Source organism: Bison bison, unplaced genomic scaffold, assembly GCF_000754665.1.
Source record: "Bison bison bison isolate TAMUID 2011002044 unplaced genomic scaffold, Bison_UMD1.0 scf7180017864370, whole genome shotgun sequence".
Lineage (NCBI taxonomy): Eukaryota > Metazoa > Chordata > Mammalia > Artiodactyla > Bovidae > Bison > Bison bison.
In genome coordinates this window covers 4239504-4259761 of record NW_011494942.1, presented here as the reverse complement: position 1 = coordinate 4259761, position 20258 = coordinate 4239504, and the positions used below count along the sequence as shown (strand labels likewise).

The 20258-nt window shown below is 40.3% G+C and overlaps 1 protein-coding gene across 3 annotated transcripts in view; it reads right to left on the bottom strand.

The window, feature by feature from the left end:
* PLEKHA5 (pleckstrin homology domain containing, family A member 5) overlaps positions 1–20258 on the bottom strand; it is a 260819-nt gene that overhangs the window by 158876 nt on the left and 81685 nt on the right. The window contains exon 1 of one of the 3 annotated variants that reach the window (XM_010855920.1): positions 5237–6885. The exons of the other annotated variants lie outside the window; for them this stretch is intronic. The gene's annotated coding sequence lies outside the window, so the exon portion shown is untranslated. Of the gene's footprint in view, positions 1–5236; positions 6886–20258 lie in introns of those variants that run through there. 3 annotated transcript variants of the gene reach the window in all.

Genomic DNA, 20258 nt, shown 5'->3' with positions numbered 1-20258 from the left:
CACTGTAATTCAAGCCATTTTAAGGCTCAACCCTCAGGAAATACGTGTGGCAGACCTGGCAAGGAGAGCATGCCCACAATCAGTCAAACAGAACAGACATTCTAGAAACCGGAGCACCTGAGACGGTTTGTGTGCATTCGAACACTACACTTAATGTGGGTGGGAAGGAGATATTTCTGTTTGGAAACAACGTAAAGCTATTGTTACTGCTGCTATTATTTTTAACCTTTATTCTGACCTGTAGTTCTTACTTTTTGTTGCTCAAGCCAATGACGCCTGAGGAAATACAGGCTACACAAAACTGAAACTATTTAACATAAGTTAGGCAAGATGGATCCCATGCGTGTGACTAACTGAAAGTCTCTTTTCTTCTGTGCGAGACATGAGCAAAGACCTGGATGAGCAATCCTGGGAATTCCCTGGCAGCCCACTGGTTAGGACTCCATCCTCGCACTGCAAGGGGCCAGGGTTCAATCCCTGGTTGGAGAACTAAGATTCCCACAGCCTCAAAATGGCCAAGTTAAAAAAAAAAAAAGCCTACAGATGAATGAATCAAAGATTAATGGGAAGAAAGAGCAAAACGAACCTAAGAAATAGAAACATTGAAATATGATTCCTGGACTAAATGTCTGAGCTGTAAATCCCAACAAGTACTTGATGAAAGGTTGCTAAGAAGAATCTAGATGAGAAAATGACTGAGTCAGAAACAGTTGAGAGGCTGACAACATGAAATGGAGCAGGTCATCTGGGCACTATCAACAAAACATCAAGGAAACAACGGACTGAGGGCAAACTCACAGGAATTTGATCAGAGTTCAGTAACCATCTATTAGTGACCTACTTAAAGAGTTATGTCAAGTTAGGTTAAGTAATGGGATTGAAAGTGAAAGGTTTAGTTGCTCAGTTGTGTTCAACTCTTGGCAACCCCATGGACTATACAGTCTGCCAGGCTCCTCTGTCCATGGGATGTTCCAGGCAAGAATACTGGAGTGGGTTACCTTTCCCCTCTCCATGGGATCTTCCCAACCCTAGGATTAAACCCAAGTCTCCTGCACTGGTAGGCAGATTCATTACCACTGAGCCACCAGTGAAGCCCCAAGTAATGGGATTACATATGCATAACATTTTGATGTATGTATCTTAAATCATTTATGCCCCCCTGAGCTCTCATTAAAAGTTTTATATCGAGTTAGTTAACTGACTTTAAATTTGCCAAAAAGCCGGTGTCAGAAGAACTGTGCTCGAGAGAAGGAAGTGTACAATGGCCATGGCCCAAAAGCCAAAGTATTTAAGGTGTTTCTCCAATGCCAACCCACACAGCCATTCAATCTCTGATGGCTGAACAACTTTGCTCTAAAAGGGCTACATTGAGACAGATCTCAATGGCTGGGCACAGAGTTCTAGACTTTCTGGCTATAAGTAATTACAAAATTTATCAAGGTCAACAAAGAATTATTTAGTTTTCTTTTTAAAAGTCTATATCAATTCATATTATTGTCTCATATGGAGATTACATAACAGAGTGGAATCTAATAATTTTAACGTGTTCTTAATAATATTATGAATTTTTTTTTTAAAGACAAGTTTTACAAAAGTAAAGAACAAAAAAATATATAAGTTCTTAAGCAGGTTATTCATTGATATGGATGAAAAATTTGAGGAGAAAAAATTCAATTTGGTACACATTTAGTTAAGCTTCCCTGGTGGCTCAGACGGTAAAGCACCTGCCTGCAATGTGGGAGACCAGGGTTTGATCCGTGGGTCAGGAAGATCCCCTGGAGAAGGAAATGGTAACCCACTCTAGTACTCTTACCTGGAAAATTCCATGGACTGAGGAGCCTGGTAGGCTACAGTCCACGGGGTCTCAAAGAGTCAGACACGACTGAGTGACTTCACTTTCCCTCATTTAGTTAAGTGCCTACTGTGTACGGTACAGTTGGGTTTCCACTAATTTAAGAGTTCATACTTCACTAAATTTAATTTTATTTATTTAACATTGTTTAAATACTAATAGAAACAAATCTGAGTATTTGTTTTTTAGCTAAAATACTTATCACTTTGTCTACTAGGCCAAACACAGCTGGAACGTAACAGGTATTTAGCAACTACTCTATTTTTAGAAGTTGACTAAGCCACTGAGACCCTTTTAACATTTCATCATGCATGCATTCTGCTTTTAAAAGTATGTTATTATAAGGAGATTCCAAGTATATTATTATTTATCCATGTGTACTAAGTCACTTCAGTTGTGTTCGAGTCTTTGCGACCAAATGGACTGTATGTAGACCGCCAGGCTTCTCTGTCCATGGGATTCTCCAGGCAAGAATATGGAGTGGGTTGCCACTGTAAATCAGTACAGTTCTATGAATCTGATATTTCAGACAGCTGATAGGTAATATTTTGAAAAATCTTTAATACAGAAAATAACTTAATTGTTTGGAAAGGAAATTAAGAAGACAGACATTTATTCTATACGTATTTTGTGACTAACATCATGCTACAGTATTTTCATAAAATTCAATTCCCATAAATCTTTAAAAAAGAACTGACATTTCTATTTACTACTGAAAACACAGAGGACAGAGAAATACCTAGGCCCACCAGACTATAACTTCCAGTTATTTCCCATTACAAATATTTTTAAAATTAATTTGTTTCTCCAGGGGTCTAATCTAGAAGTAACTTTGAGAACGAATGAGAACTTGTGAGAATTATCAAAATCCTTACGTGGTCACATTGTGCCCCAAATCCTTCACTGCCAATGCTTCTACAGTTTAGGACTTTAAAAAAATGCAACTTTGGCATCATTTTTATCACCAAATCTAATCATACCCTGTAAGTCCCATTTACACTGTGGTTCTAAGATGATTCTTCTAAATACGTAATGAGAAAAGAACTGAGGTAATTTTCTGGAAGATATATACAAATCCCTACTTCTTCCTTCACTTATCTGGATATTTCAATATACAAAATATATTCAGAATTGAAATGTGTGCTTAATGTTTAATATCATGTACTGGTTTCTCTTTTCAAAGTAAACTATATTCCAGAGAAAAAAGTTCTGAATAAGATGTTAGAGGCCCACTGTTACCTAAACTTACTTGACCACAGACCCCATTTTCAGCTAACACCACTGGGGACCTTTAAGTCCTATTGAACTTCATAAAAGCTAGGGAAATAAATGCTCCTCATTAGGCAGATGTTAAGTTAAATAAGTGACTGCATGAACTTAATGATGTGGAAAAGAACCAAATATAGCGGTATATGCTTCATCTTCAGAAACCTAGCAAAGAAATCCTTGTCTTAGTAATTTTTCTTTTCATAGTCCCCTCTTTTCATTTCCTCAGTATTTCTTACTATTTTCTTTAATAGATCTTCTACTGATTATCCATTTATCTTCTACAGAAGATCTATGATTAGAGGTAAATGGGACTAAATACGTAAAAGAAAATAGTGTATTTTGCCATGAAAATTTTATGATTATTTCATGAGTAAATATGGGGGGGGGGAGTTAAAATTTGCAATCTTCTAATTATATAATATACATGGAATATGTATCTCTGAAAAATTCAAAGACCACAGAGAACTTACACATTTGAAATATTTTTCATTAAAAAAGAAAACAGTTGATAGGATTCTATCAAAGCAGTATTTGCTTTTTCCCCACAGTAGCTCTCTGTGAATGACATACAGCCCTGGCAAATCTTTGCCACAGTCCAAGAAATCATCTTATTATTACTTTAGAAACCTTAAATGAACCTTCTATTACCATGGGAAAATATTATTATATATTAAAAATAAGTGGAAATAAACCGGGTGTACGTGCTGCCCCAGGCCATACAAATGAGTCAGTGTTTAGAAGTGGGAACAGATTTCTTGAGGATGTCACCCAGTTCTCATCTCTAACTGCTAACCCTCCTGTTTCCATGAATATACAAGCTTAAGTACACACCCACCTCCTTCACAGGTGCCAATCCTGGAAAATGGCATAGTGGGGGCAGTTCTCAAAACAAAGATATTTTAGGAAAGCATCCCATAATTGCCTGGCATTTGAAGGCACTAGGCTTTTCGTATTCTCTTCCTATTTCTCCCACCCCCTCGTCGTTTTTCTAGAGCTCTTTAATGCGCCTTCTATACCTCAATTTCCCTACCTGACATTTCTGTTTAGTCACCAACATGATTTTTCCCCAAGGAAATAAACATGGTAATTTTATGCTTTTTCTCAAATCTTCAAAAATATGATTTATCTTGGTCAGAGTATGCGATTTTAGTCTTTAGGAGAATACCCTGAAGACTTGTTTGCCAAGTTTATCTATTATAAACATAATCAAGATCATGTTTATTATGAAATAATGATGTATACATTTTAAATGTTGCTTGATATTATAAGAATATAAAAAAATTGCAAAAATTTTTTTTCTCCTTTAACTTCATGGTAAAACATGAATATGTTGGATAACAAATAATCACAAAACATTTTAAGATTATCTGCCCAGCAATCACTGTAATATGAACTCAAGGGAAGTAAGAAGAGCCCCAATTGGCACAATTACTGTACTCACAACACTTTTAAAGCTAATTCAATAACTAAAAACAAATTCTAAATATGAATCCTGAATAACTGCAACATATTTTACAGTGTTAACAAATTCATATCATTTTTAGAGTAGTTTTTAAATGATCAATTACATTATAAAGCCAATTTATTTTTGAACCACCTATGTAAAAACATGGACAACAGAGCCTCTCGTTCTCTTTAAAGAATTCTTGCTCTTGTGCTGTTACTTTATTAGATACAGTTTTAAAATTCTTGCTTTTAGGCTAAATTCTTACCACTGCTTTATTACATATAGTTTTAAAATGTGAAAGTAAAAAAAAAAATGATTAATTTAATTAAAATCTAAGAGCAAAACTGTTAGACTGTCCATCCAGACAAATCCTGAATTCCCTCAGCACACAATTCTGCTAGCATTATTCAGCACCAGTGAGCAAATGAAATCTGTAGAGAACACGGAGGAATACCATCATAGCAATTCACAAACTTGTCACCTCAGAAATATACTGAAAATATTTCAAAAGAGTGAGATATGGATAGCAGAAACAATTTTTTCCCAGTCTGAGCTAAGTTACTTTGCTACATAAAGCTACAAGTTAGTATAAAAAATGCAGAAGATACAAGTAAAGACAGAGCCTTGCTAGGAATTACAGAATAGGATAAAACAGCTAGTTAACTCACCAAACAGCCTCTTGCTAACAACTTCCACGCTCCTCTTTGTCTCAGGCCTCCGGTTTCCAGAGGCAGATTACATGCACTCTGACAGAGTGATGAACAGGGCACACGGGGACCTCTTTTCTGTTCCTGCCACTAGAAGAAAACTGAACCACACTGCAGCCTCCAAGAATAAGTACTCCCTACGAGCATGCTCAGCATCTAATTTAAATGACTGGGTATTTCACGTCGGCATGTGACGGCCTACTTCCAAGCAAACTCCGAGAGCCGCAAATTCAATTGAAGATCATTAACTGCAATAAACTGAACAGAACCACCGAATGAACATTGATTTGTCTTTAACTTCATGATTTTTGTGGTTCATTTAACCTAATGTCACTGTAAATGATTATTTTTCTATTATTCAAACAAGTCCTCAGGTTTCAATTATCACATTAGCTATGTCCACATGAGCATCCAAAATGCTGGAATGAACTGGAAACTTCCAGATATCCAGGATGTGATCCCCCAAATTTAAATGTGACCACTGATGAATTAAGCAAACTTTGAGCCATTCATGTCACTTTCTAACCTCTCATTCTGTCCTCTTGTCTAGGCCCTAAATAAAATCATCTACAAACTTATCCAGCACTATTTTCATTTCTGATTTGGAAATGTCAGTAAGTATCAGTAAGCTGGAATGGTCAGCATCTTTATTAAAAATGTCTACTGTATTCAAACTACAGCAGATAAGATTTTTCTCACCTACAGATTATACATTACATAACAGATTACATGCTTATATAAAACAGGCCTCACCCAAATGTTGATAGAACTTTAAATAGGACTTAAAAAAATTTCCCCCCACATTTTCAAGAACAATTTTTACCAAAATACCACACAACCATACACACAGAAATCACCCAAATAGTTCACATATGTATGTTGATGTCATCAAATAGCTCATTTGCCCGGTTTGCTGAGTAAGCTGCTGCAAAGACCATGCAGTTCTACATGATGGAAACACGGTCAAGAGGCTTATCCTCCGCTCACTGTGACCATTTCAGTCTCCTAGACACAGAAACCTAGCAAGGGGATACAACCCGATCAAACCAACCAGATGATTCTTGACTGCCCACTTCCTATTTTCACCCTGGGCAGACAAGCAAAACTAGGAAGTGCCTAGGAAGTGGCTATACATTCGACATACACCCACCCTGGGGAAGCAAACCATGGACAGAGTGGGGCTGACGTGTCTTGCGACGGGCGCCTGAGGTAAGGTATGATTTCGCTTCCTTCACAGTCCTTTTTGGTTGCTTCTAGTGCTTCCTGATTGTAAACCACCTGTGTACCTCCCCAACACACCAAGTTCTCATTCTGTGAACAGTAGCCCTGCCTCCCTCCAACCCCCACCCCCAAATTAATGTGGAAGGCTTGGGAAAGTGAGAAGGCATAGGAAACAGACAGATTCCATGGCAGTAACTGAGGCAAGGTCCCTCATACATAGTGGGACAAGATTTGTAAAGGTTCAGAGAGGTTATATAAAATAAAATGTTAAAGTTTAAAAAAAAAGAAAAGATCACAGGGAACTGTTTACGGAAACATGTAATTCCAATGTTGCTGTTGTATAGTTGCTTAGTCGTGTCTGACTCTCTACAACCACATGGACTATAGCCCACCAGGCTCTTCTGTCCATGGGATTTCCCAGCGAGAATACTGGAGTGGGTTGCCATTTCCTTCTCCAGGGGACTTCCCGGACCAAGTATTGAACCCTCATCTCCTGCACTGGCAGGTGGATTCTCTACTACTGAGCCATCAGGGAAACTCCTGTAATTCCAATACTTTTCTAGAAAATAAAGGTGTTAAGTTCAAAGAAAACTGCCAACACACCAGTTTCTTTGGCATTCTACCAAAGCAACTCATTCTTACTGTCAAGGAAAATTCAGTAGGTACAACTGCAAGGTCTGTGGGTCTACGTAAACATTCTATCTTTAATGAAAAAGCACAGGAAGTAACGGAACACAGAACAAAAGCAAATCATCAAGAAGTGTCAATATGCCTACATTTCGTGTACTGTTATGTCTACTAAGTTTTATGCATTGTACATGTCAGGGTGAGGGCTCTGTAGAAAGAGGAGGTTACCTAAAATACTCAAGGAAAGCTCTCTGTGATTGCTGAATGAGAAAAAGTTCTTCACTGAAAACTAGCAAACAAACAAAAATCAACATATGAGACATGGTACAAGGCAACACAGAGTGGAGATAAAAAAACGAGGACTGTCTCTCTCTCCAGCAGAGATTAGAGACGATAAGGCAAGAAAACCAGTAACTAAGATCAGATCACCATGGCAGAAGAGAGGTGCCTTCATGTTCTGGAGTGTTTGGAGGGAAGACAGAAAGAGTTCTGAGAAGGGAAATTTAGAAAAGGTTTTGCAAGGGGGTGAACTTAGATAAATACTAAGGATCTGGATCAGAAAGGGGAGGTTAGGAAGAGGGAACACCCAGTTCAGGGACGGGGAAGGACAGCAGCGTGTGTGTGCTTAGTCGCTTCAGTCATGTCCAACTCTTTGTGACCCTATGGACTATAGTTTTTCAGGCTCCTCTGTCCATGGGATTCTCCAGGCAAGAATACTGGAATGGGCTGCCATTCACTTCTCCAGTCTACCCGCATTGGCAGGTGGGTTCTTTACCCTGGGAACCAGTATGGGGATCAGAAAGGGTCAATACCTTTGATGAGAGAAGAGGAAAAAGCAGTTAATTATTCTGGGATGGTATTAATACTTGTCAACAGATGGCAAGGAGCATTCTATACAGTCCATGGAATTATCCAGGCCAAAACACAGGAGTGGGTAGCCTTTCCCTTCTCCAGGGGATCTTCCCAACCCAGGGATTGAACCCAGGTCTCTGGCATTGCAGGCAGATTTTTTACCAGCTGAGCCACAAGGGAAGCCCAAGAATACTAGAGTGAGTAGCCTATCCCTTGTCCAGTGAATCTCCCCAACCCAGGAATCAAATCTGGGTCTCCTGCATTGCAGGTGGATTCTTTACCAACTGGGCTGTCAGGGAAGCCCAAAGGAGCATTCGACACCCTGCATAATGGAAGCACTGGGGTCATGTAATGTGTTAAAAAGCGGAATGAAGCAGTCAACTTTGGAAAGACAGGGAGATACAAAAAAAGGGGGAGGGGGGTAAAATTGGCATTTTTTTCCCAGCACATGTATATCCCTTTTCAAATGTACTTTTTGAATTCTGCCATATCACTGAATAGATCTTCAACCTGAATTTCCTTGCTCCTGCATATTCAACCTCAGCATTTTGATTTAAATCTGAGGTCCTCTTGTAATTACCTGTAACCTTTGATTTTCACCTAGCAGTCCTGTATTTTTTTGTCTTTTAAATCTTTCTGTCTCATCACTCATTCTTTAACTGACTTGCTCATTACCCTTTCTCTACCTACAAAACGTGATAAAAACTTTCCCAAACGCTACCCCAAAAAGAATGGATGAATCTGTAAAAGTTCAACAAAAGACAGAACCTATTTCCATGACGACTGAGGAGTAACCTCTGAAGACTGTACACGGTCAGAGTGTATTTCACTGCATGAACACATGTGAGGTTGGATGGACCGTGCTGTGTAATAAACACACCTGGCATTCATTCCTAAGCACAGGGAGGGAAGGATAGGAGGGACAACGGAAATCAACACATGAGCCCTTTATTGCAATTTGTCTCTTTTTTTTTTAAACCAGAGGGTCACATCAGAATCATTTCGGTAGCTAAAAACACACTCAAGCACGTGCATCCAGGGTCCAGAAATCTTTCATTCTGAACATATTCAGTGCTGGGGCAGGGCAGACATGAAGATGCTCCCTACATGATTTTGAGGTTCCCCTGGTTAAGAGCCACTGTTTGAAGTACCCAGGAGGTTACAGGGTGCTAAATGTTAGTCACTCAGTCGTGTCCAACTCTTTGTGACCCTGTAGACTGTAGTCTGCCAGGCTCCTCTGTCCATGGAATTCACCAGGCAAGAATACTGGAGTGGAGTGTCCATTCCCTTCTCCAGGGGATCTTCCCGACCCAGGGATCAAACCCAGGTCTCCTGCATTGCAGACAGATTCTTTACCATCTGAGCCACCAGGGAAACCCTGAACACATAAAAAATTCAGAGACAATGATAGAGACAGCGAAGGGAGTATGTTAAGGATACAATAATTTTGCATAATTTACAAATCAGTTAATATCTGAGCAAGATTGGCAGGAAGAAAATGAAGATGTTCTGGTACAAAAGGGCAGATGAATACTTCAGAGGATTCTTTACAGCAAACAAAGGAATAATGTGGGCAAGGCAGAAAGCCGGAGAAGATGCATACAGTGTGGGGAAAGGCAGTTCCCCCAAATGCACAGCCCGGGGGCAGCAAAGCAGCAAGTAGCCAGCTAGGCACATGGACAGTTTATAAAAGACTTTATGAGTAATCCGCTTCCCTGGTGGCTCACAGTAAAGAATCTGTCTGCAGCACAGGAGATCCGGTTCCAATCCCTGGTTTGGGAAGATTCCCTAGAGAAGGGCACGGCAACCCACTCCAGTAATTTGCCTAGAGAATCCCATGAACAGAGGAGCCTGGCTGGCTACAGCCCATGGAGTCGCAAAGAGTCAGACATGAATGAGTTGGTCATTGATATGAGAATTAGAGAGAGATTCCAAAGGAGTACAATAAGGGAAGGAATGGAGAGAAAATAATAAATTTGAGAAAACTTAAGGACAGAATCTTCAGGATAGGGCATACGAATGGATGGAGGGTGTCAAACAGATGGAAAACTAGAGCACAACTACAAGGCTTCTGGGGGAAAGTGGGTGTGATGCGGGAACTGACTAAGCCAGAGAAGAAAGATGCAACAGACAGGTGCAAGGGGTGCCTCTCAAGGGAGCGTGAGTCCAGCAGGAGAGAGGACAGGAAGGAGAGTTAGTTCAGTGTGAAACAGGTGGAAATGAGTGTCCTGACAGCTACCTGGTGATATCTACTATTGACTGACAGAAATACACGTCTGGGGTTCAAAACAGAGATCAAGGTCAAAGGCACAAATCTACAGAAGAAGAAAGGAAACTGGATAAAGAACCTGAGAAGGGAGATCAGAATGGGAGAACCACTCATGGAGGAAATAATGAGGAAGGGTAATAAGGGGGAATGGGCTTCCCTAGAGGCTCAGACAAAAAAGAATTTGCCTGCAATACAGGATATCTGGGTTCGATCCTTGGGTCAGGAAGACACCCTGGAGAGGGAAATGGCAACCCACAGTATTCCTGCCCGGAGAATCCCATGAACAGAGGAGCCTGGTGGGCAACAGTCCATGGGATCGCAGAGAGTCGGACATGGAGTAACTAACACTTTCACTTTTTTTCAATATGGAGGGATCCAAGGAAGGGAACTTTAAGGAAGTGGCCAGACTGTCAAGGACAGAAGGGTCTGTAGAGTAATGACTAGAAAAGGTCAACAGATTTATCATAGAACATCACCACAAACCCCATGAACACTGTTTTAATAGTACTGTAGAGATGAAAGTCAGCTTAGGAAAGGCTCAGGTGGGCCTAAGTAAGTCCTAAAGAGACTTAACAACAAATTTTTATTGAGGGTTTACTTTTTGCCAGACACGCCACTACAAACTTTACATGGGTTGTATCATTTGCCCTTGCAATAACTTTACTCTAAAATCTCAAACAGAGATGAGAAAATGAAGGCAAAGAGGTTTGTTAATTGTCTTTCCCAGGCTCACACAGCTGGAAAGTGGTACAGCTGTGCTATGATTCCCTAGTTTGTGTGTCCACCAGAACTTTGTTATACTAACTCAACTGTTAGGATGCTTTAAAAAAAAAATAAAGGCAACAAATAACACAGGATGTGACAAACATAGTTTCATGTAACATTCACAACATCCCAATGCAACAGATCTGATTACAATTCTACCTATTCTACAGATCTGGAGACTGAGGCTCAAAAGACTTACCCAATGTCACAGATATTAAGTACTAGAATTTGGATCCAGATTTTGGACCCCCAAGCCCACAGTCTGAATGAGTTTTAAAGAGCAGTAAGCTTATAAAGGAGGTAGAATTATTTAAAAAAATAATTTTCAATAGCTGAGGCAATGTCGAAAGACCTAGTGGAAGAGAGGAGAGTAACTGTGAAGATAAGAACTGATAGTAAAGGGAGAAGCAAGGACCATGAGGCAAAGAGGACTAAATCAGGTTCTGTTCAGTTATACTGAAGTTAAATTTACATTCATAAAACTCATAAAGTGCACAATCCAATGGCTTTTAATAAGTTTATAAGCCATGCAACATCCACTTTTTTTTAATCTTACAAAAAAATTTATCTATTTATTTGTCTATACCACAAAGCATGTGGGGTCTTACTTCCCCAAGCACGATTAAACTCTTGACCTTGCATTGGGAGCACAGAGTTTTAACCACTGGGTTGCCAAGAAAGTTCCTGCATCCACTTTTAGAATATTTCCATCACCTCTAAAAATTTCCTCATGCCTCATTTGCAGTGAGACCCCACCTCCATCCCCAGCCCCAAGCAACAGGCTCTTGAAGATGAGAAATAAGCCATAAGTTAGAGAACAGCCACGGGCATCAGTCACCACTTCCTTCTTTGGGACAAACTGAAAACAAAATAGAACAGTCTATACATCATGTTGGTAAAAGACTCCTATTTATATTTTACTGCATTCCTATTCAGAGATCATCAGAGGGTATTAAAGGGAAAAAAAGCAGAAGCACTGTGATTTTTTTATAATATGCAATCTTAGTAACTAATACAATCAGAATTTTTTTCCAAATATATAGCAAGAAAGTGGGACCAGGCAATGTACAACGAGGAAAAAAAAAAGTAACAGAAAGAATCTCTACAAAATCTGGGCCATTTATCTCCAAAAGCCTTTGGTAAAGGAATACCTTCTGCACAATAATTTGTTACTGTCTGACAAAAGAATTGTAAATTTTAAAGCATGTTTTCATAAAATAAACTTAAATATCCCAGTGACTTTTACTGCAGTGATAAACCCTTAGCATCTACTTACCATGTGGCAAGATAATGAATAGACCTAATTATACATTATTTTGGCATTCAAGCTGTCTCCTGCTATAGACAGTGCTTAAGACTATAAGGAAGTCTCTCCTGCTTTACTAGAAAAACAAAAGTGAGTGCAAAATTTTGCTTCTAAATAAAGATATAAAAGAAAAACATGTTTCAAAATATTGTATTGTGTAAAAAAAAAAAAAGAGAGAAAATCAGGGTGGGGCAGAACTGTTTCCTGCTTTCCACTAAGAGACAGAGGAGTATTTTTCAGTAACTCCTGCCCAAAATGATAATAGTCTATTTCTTTCCATACTGCCTAAAGACTCATAGTCAATTAGTTACAACATTATCTTAAGTATCACAGAAATGTATAACTTCAAAATAAACCAATTTGTTCCCTTTGTTCATTCATTCATTCTGCAAATATTTATTTAGGCTGTGCTGGGTCCGAGAAGGCAATGGCACCCCACTCCAGTACTCTTGCCTGGAAAATCCCATGGACAGAGGAGCCTGGTAGGCTACAGTCCATGGGATCTCAGAGTCAGACGCGACTGAGTGACTTCACTTTCACTTTTCACTTTCATGCATTGGAGAAGGAAATGGCAACCCACTTCAGTGTTCTTGCCTGGAGAATCCCAGGGACAGGGGAGCCTGGTGGGCTGCTGTCTCTGGGGTTGCACAGAGTTGGACACGACTGAAGCAACTTAGCAGCAGCAGCAGCAGCAGGGTCTTTGTTGCAATGCATGGGTTCTCTAGTTGTGATGCACGGGCTTAGTTGCTTTGTTGCATGGGGGATCTTAGTTCCCTGACCAGGGATGGAACCCATGTACCCTGCACTGGAAGATAGATTCTTAACCACAGGACCATAAGGGAAATCCCCAAATATTTATTTTTAATTATATTTTTATTGGCAAATTTGACTTATTTGTAAATTTACAGTGCATGGCATGTTACTTTGATACATGCATATATTGTACCATGACTGCCACTGAAGCAATGCTTATCAACTCACACCACTACAACGTAATATTATTGTCTATATTCATTATACTCACAAATATTTATGGAGCATCAACTCTGTGCCAGACACTGTCCTATACAGCAGGGATACAGCAGTAAACAGGCCTGTACTCTCACAGAGCTTACATTCTCATGGGAAAGAAACTCAATTTGTAAAGAATGTACCATATCCCCTCAGGATCCACAGAGAACTGGTTCCTGAATTCCCCATGGACACCAAAATCTGTGGATGTTCAAGTACCTTATATAAAATTGTGCTTTAAATCATCTCTAGATTATTTATAATGCTTAATATAATGTTATGGTTGTTCAGCCACTAAGTAGTGTCTGACTCTTTGCAACCCCATGGACTGTAGCATGCCAGGCTTCCCTGTCCTTCACTATCTCCTAGAGTTTTCTCAAACTCATATCCATTGAGTCAGTGATGCCATTCAACCATCTCATCCTCTATTGCCCCCTTCTCCTGCCTTCAATTATTCCCAGCATCAGGGTCCTTTCCAGTGAGTCAGCTCTTGCATCAGGAGGCCCAAAGTGTTGGAGCTTCAACTTCAGGAACAGTCCTTCCAATGAATATTCAGGGTTGATTTCCGTTAGAATTGACTGGTTTGATCTCCTTGTAAATGCTATGTAAATAGCTGCCGGTGCAAGACAAATTTAAGTGCTGTGTGTTTTGGAACTTTCTGGGATTTTTTCCCTGAATATTTTCTATCCGTGGTTGGTTGAATCTGAGGATGCAAAACTGTGGATATGGAGGGCTGACTACAAGAGAGAGGGAGAGGGTTATGCCATGAACTAATATAAGTGACTGAGTGAAGGATGGATGGTCAAGCAAAGTCTCGAGGAGGTGACATTTAAGCACTGGCTTAAATAATGGCAGAAAAGAGGGGAAAGAAATCCAGATAGAGTGGACAGTGTGAACGTTCCAAGGCCCAGCATAGCTAAAGAGAAGAAAGAAGGCCCCGGTGACTAGAGTGTGATGAGTGAGGGGAAAGCTGAGAGATGAGGCCTGAGCTGTCGCAGGTCCACTGGTGTTGGATTTATGAGGCAGAGAAGGGACTCTGGGTTTTATTCTATGTGCTAATGGAAAAGTCACTCCAAGCCTGTGATGTGAGGTGATTTGTGTACATTTTAAGAAGACACCTTTGGCTACAGCGTGGAAAATGGATGGTAAAGGGTCAAGAGGAGAAGCAGGAACAGCTGAGAGGCCACTGGAATTGTTGAGGTGAGAGGTGATGGCCAGACAGCTGGGAGGTACAGCAGGGGCTGGGAAATACTGAGGTGCTATCTGGGACGGGGAAGTGTCAACAGAGCTTACTGACAGCGTGGAGGTTGGGGGTCAGGGGGGAAGTGAAGGAAAGATAGAAATTAAGGACAGTGCAGCACTGACATTTTTTTTCTGATTGTGTCCATTAGATGATACGTGGTGAGGTCAGTGTATGGAGAAGTGAGCAAAGGTCTGGCTGGAGATGAGGGCTTATGAGTGACTGGCACATGGTGTGCAGAGGGCCGTGGAAGTGAATGAAGTGACACAGGACAGACGCCATGCGTTCGTGAATCCACAACGCCTACCACAGATGCCTGGGATGCTGGTGAAAAGGCCAGACCCTTACCCTCGTGGAGCTTATACTCTTAGAGAAGGCAAATACAACCTAAAGCATAAGTACACTGTGTGGTATGACAGGGCCTTTCCAGGTGCCTCAGTGGTAAAGAATCTGCCTGCCAAGCAGGAGAACTGGGTTAGATCCCTGGGTCAGGAAGATTCCCTGGAGGAGGACATGGCAACCCACTCCAATATTCTTGCCTGGAGAATCCCATGGACAGAGGAGCCTGGCAGGCTACAGTCCATGGGGTTGCAAAGAGGCAGAACTGAAGCAATTTAGCAGACACACGTGGTATGACAGAAGGGGTAACTGCTATGAGAAAAGAAACAGTAGAGGAACTGGGAGTGTGGCTAGGATGATGGAGCTAAATGGGGGTCAAGGTGAGCCTCATTTAAAAGATGAGGTGTGCATGAAGGGCCAGGCAGACGAAGAAGGCAGCACTAAGGCCCCTAAGACCTAAAATAAGAATCACTGATGTATATGAAGGATGGCAGGGCAACCAAAGCGACTGCAGCAGAAGAAAAGGAACCAGAAAGGAGCGTCCAGAAAGGCAGCCTGAAACCCAGAAGCATGTGATCTCACAGAAGCCAAAAGTGGAAAGGATGTCAAGGGCCGACTACACTGAATGCTGCCAAGGGGATGAGTAAGATGAGAAAGAAGAGATTCTTAATGCTGGAAGTGCAGTGCGGAGCCAGCAGAGAAGGGAGCTGTTTCTATGGAAGGGCAGGGCAGGAGGTCTAGGTGGCAGGGGGCATATTTACTTCTAACAGTAATAAGACAGGTCCTTGGGACTTAACCAAGGATTTAAACATTTTAATAACATCAACATCATCAATCAATTTTGGACTCCAAAAAGCCCATTTTGCCTATTTTCTCATTCTATTATAAACCACAAAGGCACAGTGCTGAAGAATTGATGCTTTTGAACTGTGGTGTTGGAGAAGACTCTTGAGAGTCCCTTGGACTGCAAGGAGGTCCAACCAGTCCATTCTGAAGGAGATCAGCCCTGGATGTTCATTGGAAGGACTGATGCTAAAGCTGAAACTCCAATACTTTGGCCACCTCATGCGAAGAGTTGACTCATTGGAAAAGACTCTGATGCTTGGAGGGATTGGGGGCAAGAGGAGAAGGGGACGACAGAGGATGAGATGGCTGGATGGCATCACCGACTCGATGGATGTGAGTTTGAGTGAACTCCGGGAGTTGGTGATGGACAGGGAGGCCTGTGATTCATGGGGTCACAAAGAGTCGGACACGACTGAGCAACTGAACTGAACTGAAAACAACAGGCAAACAGTAGGTTTTCTTCCTGCTTTGTAAGACCCTCTTACTAGTTGCACATTTAAAATTTTTTCAATTTACTTTTTCTCCTTCTTCCCTCCTATTCATTTGTCCATCCACCTCTCTCTTCTATCATTTAAAAATATGTACCAGTGTCTACTATATACAATAAGACACTGTACACAAAGTCCTAGTGCATTTTAGAAAAGTTTGTCTTCTAAAATAAAAAAAAACTTCCAAAATAAGCATCACTTCTGTAGAAAAAAGGTAATTAACCAGTAATATCAACAATGATGATAAACTGTGATCTTCACTACTAACTCACTAAAATGACACGGGGGATTAGGTTAGTTATTTTAATGTTCTTTTGGAAAAATTACATCTTGTGACTCAAATACTACATACATTTAACAACATGCATGATTTTAAAGTCTAATGACCTATAACAAACTCTCAAATCACCTGTATGTGGTATTTTAAAACACGAGCTTGAAATAGCAGATCCCTAAAAAAATTTAAATCAGAATTGACACATAAAATGTAATCTGTTGATAAATGAACAAAGACAGAGACTTTTCAAGGAATTTAAGAAGGGGTGACAAGACCTCACGACACAGAAACAAAATCCTATTTTCAAGAAACTAAACGACTCAAGGTCATGGAAAAGATGTGACTGTTGTTTTTGAAAAATCATCTAGACGCATAGATACACTTGAGTCGTCTCAATTAGTGGAGGTAAGGCAAACACCAGATGCTCATTAGGCAAAGTTACATAAACAGCAACAAAGACAGAAAACAAGATGCCGAGAGCCAAGAGGATACTCAGTAGGAATGGCTGCGTAAGTTAAAGTGTTAGTATCTGTAACTGTGGAACAGGTCACGCGCCTGTTAAAAAGAACAGGGCAGGGGACTTCCCTGATGGTCCAACGGCTAAGACTGTGCTTCCCAACCCAGGAGACCTGGGTTCGATCCCTGGTTGGGAGCTAGATCCCACATACCACAACTAAGACCCCGAGCAGCAAAATAAATAAAAGTTCAAAATTTCTAAAAAGAAACAAAAACCTAAACCCTAAAAAGAACTGGGCAAAACCGTGCCCAGTCCTGGCACGTGTCTGGTACATGTATCGATACATCGTTCCAGAAGCGGGTGATGGGCACAGTGAAGGCTGGCAGCCCGGGTGACGTGACTTCCATGGTTTACTTTGTTTCCCATGGCATCTATCACACAATTACAAAGAAAAAAGGAAATCAGAAATGCAAGAAGAGATGGGAAGAAGGGAAAATGGAAAGGAAAACAAGAGGAGTCGGAACAAAGTGACAGGTACGTGGGTGAGCAGTGTGGGGTGGAGAGGTCCAGAGTGAGACGCCCCTAGACACAAGCCTTAGTCTTGCTACCCTGTTCTTCAATTCCCTCAGCTTGCTCAAACTCATGTCCATTGAGTCAGTGATGCCATCCAATAATCTCATCCTCTGTCATCCCCTTCTCCATCAGCCTTCAATCTTTCCCAGCATCAGGGTCTTTTCTAACAAGTCAGTTTTTTACAACAGGTGGCCAAAGTATTGAAGTTTCAGCTTCAGCATCAGTCTTTCTAATGAATATTCAGGGTTGATTTCCTTTAGTATTGACTAGTTTGATCTCCTCACAGTCCAAAGGACTCTCAAGAGTCTTCTCCAACACCACAGTTCAAAAGCATCAATTCTTTGGCGCTCAGCTTTCTTTATGGTCCAACTCTCACATCCATACATGACTACTGGAAAAACCAACATTTTTGAAGGACCTTTGTTGGCAAAGTAATGTCTCTGCTTTTTAATATGCTGTCTAGGTTGGTCATAGCTTTTCTTCCAAGGAGCAAGCGTCTTTTAATTTCATGGTTGCAGTCACCATCTGTAGTGATTTTGGAGTCCCCAAAAATAAAGTCTCTCACTAATAAACTAATAAAGTCTCTCCTAATAAACTGGTAGTTATTAATTTCAAAGAATACTAGAATAACTTCACCTCTATGTCTTTTCTTCTTTATGTCATAATCTAAAAATGCTGTATGTGGTATAAATTATTTTCACTAGTTTAGAAAAGTAAACATTTTAATAATGACCATAAGGACAATCCAGTAGAAGGAAGGCATGTGGCTGGTCCTATCAGAAATACATCACATCTGGCATTTCCTATTCTCCCTGCATGTGAATACCTAGCATCTTGTTCTCAGTCATCTGACCCTGACCCCTCAGCTTTGTGCTTCTTTCCCAGAAATTTCATTTTTCAATTTGTCTGCAGCATATCATCTAAGACTAATAAGTACCTGTATCTCGTCAAGTCATCCTGCAATAGATAGGTATCACTTGAGGACATACTGGTGGTTTTTTGTTTTTTGTTTTTTTTTTTTTGAGGGGAGAGGCATATTCTTAAGACTACATTTTCATTTTAAAAAAGGAAAAGGAAAGAAAACTTCACCATAAACCAGAATAAATTTCAAAGTAAATAAAACAGTCTTCATTTCCAATTCAGAGTAAGAAATTGATCACAAATTTTAAATTGCTTTTTCACAGTAACATAATCCAGTCAACATAATGTTTGCATTTATCTTCCCCCAGGAGCCCCATGTGAAGCTCATGGATTATCTTAATAAACAAAGTCTTTGCCTAATGAAACATTTTTCTCGTGAATCTTCCTATATTCAGTCCCTCTTCTAATTATTAAGACTTTTCTTCTAAAAAAGAATAGAAACACTTAACACTGTACCTTCAGTCATGTTTAGAAGCTGACTTACATACTACAGTCCTTGGATTTATGCATTTAATCAACACTACAGAATCTAATCTTGCATATAAAAGTCTAAAATCTAGAGCAGAGGTCAACAAATTTATTCTGCAAAGTTTATCAGATAGTTTAGGCTTTGTGGACCACACAGACTAGGTTACAATCTCTGCTGCTATAGTGGAAAAGCAGTCATCAACAATATGTTCACGAATGGACGTGGCTGTTTTCCAATAAAACTTTATTTACAGAAACAGGCAGCAGGCTGGATTTGGTCCAAAGGCCACTGCTGCTACCTCCTCATTTAGAGCAGCAATTAAGTAAAATGTGCACGACCATCTTCTCATAGTATCTACTCTTTTAAAGTTTAGTGACTCATGTCTCTGACCAACAACTGATGGGTAATTTTACTCATTTAATGATTAGGACTACTGACTTTACTAAATTATTCTCTATCCTTATTGATTCCATCTATATTCTTCCCAATATTTAATTTTTCATAATTCTGCACTTTAAATACAACTTGTCTAATGATTCAGTATTTCCTCATGAATCATATTTTCTAAAATTTATCATTTTTATTCCTTTGGAATCTCACCAAATTACCTGTGAAATGTAGAAATGTCAGCACTTCTCCACAAATGAAAGGTCTTACAAAATTCAAAAATAAAAGAAGCATTTACATGTTTCCAATGGCAACCCACTTCAGTATCCTTGCTTGGAAAATCCCACTGGCAGAGGAGCTGGTTGGACACAACTGAGTAACTTCACTTTCTTTCTTTTCCTCTTCGTTTAAGAAAAAAAAAAAAATCAAGGCAATGATTAACAAAGATAACCTTTTAAGGAATGATAGCTGGCCTCTAAGACAGCCAAGGATCCTCACCTCTCGGTACTCACACCTTTGTATCACCCCCTTCATTGTCTGTCTTGGGCTCCAGGATGGCTCGCTTTGGACAAGACTAGCTGCCATGTCATGAGAGCCTCGTCATGAAGCCACAGGGGATCCTCCTCATTTGATTAGGTTACAACTGAGCTTATTTTGCAGAACTCTTTTGGTTAGTGGAGCTGCAGTTGCTAAACAAGCGTCTCCTGTCTTGCAACTGGATGGATTTAGAGGGTGAGACTGATATCAGTAACAAGCAATCTGGCTGCACGCTAGTGATGACTACTACGCCGCATTTGTTCAGCAGTAACTTGACACTTGCTATGTGGAGAGCTGTGTGCCAGACAATCAAGGTGGTTGGATTTCTAGTCACACAGGCACACGACCCACAACAGCTAAATTGAAAAAACAACCCTTACTTCACTTCTGCTCTTGTC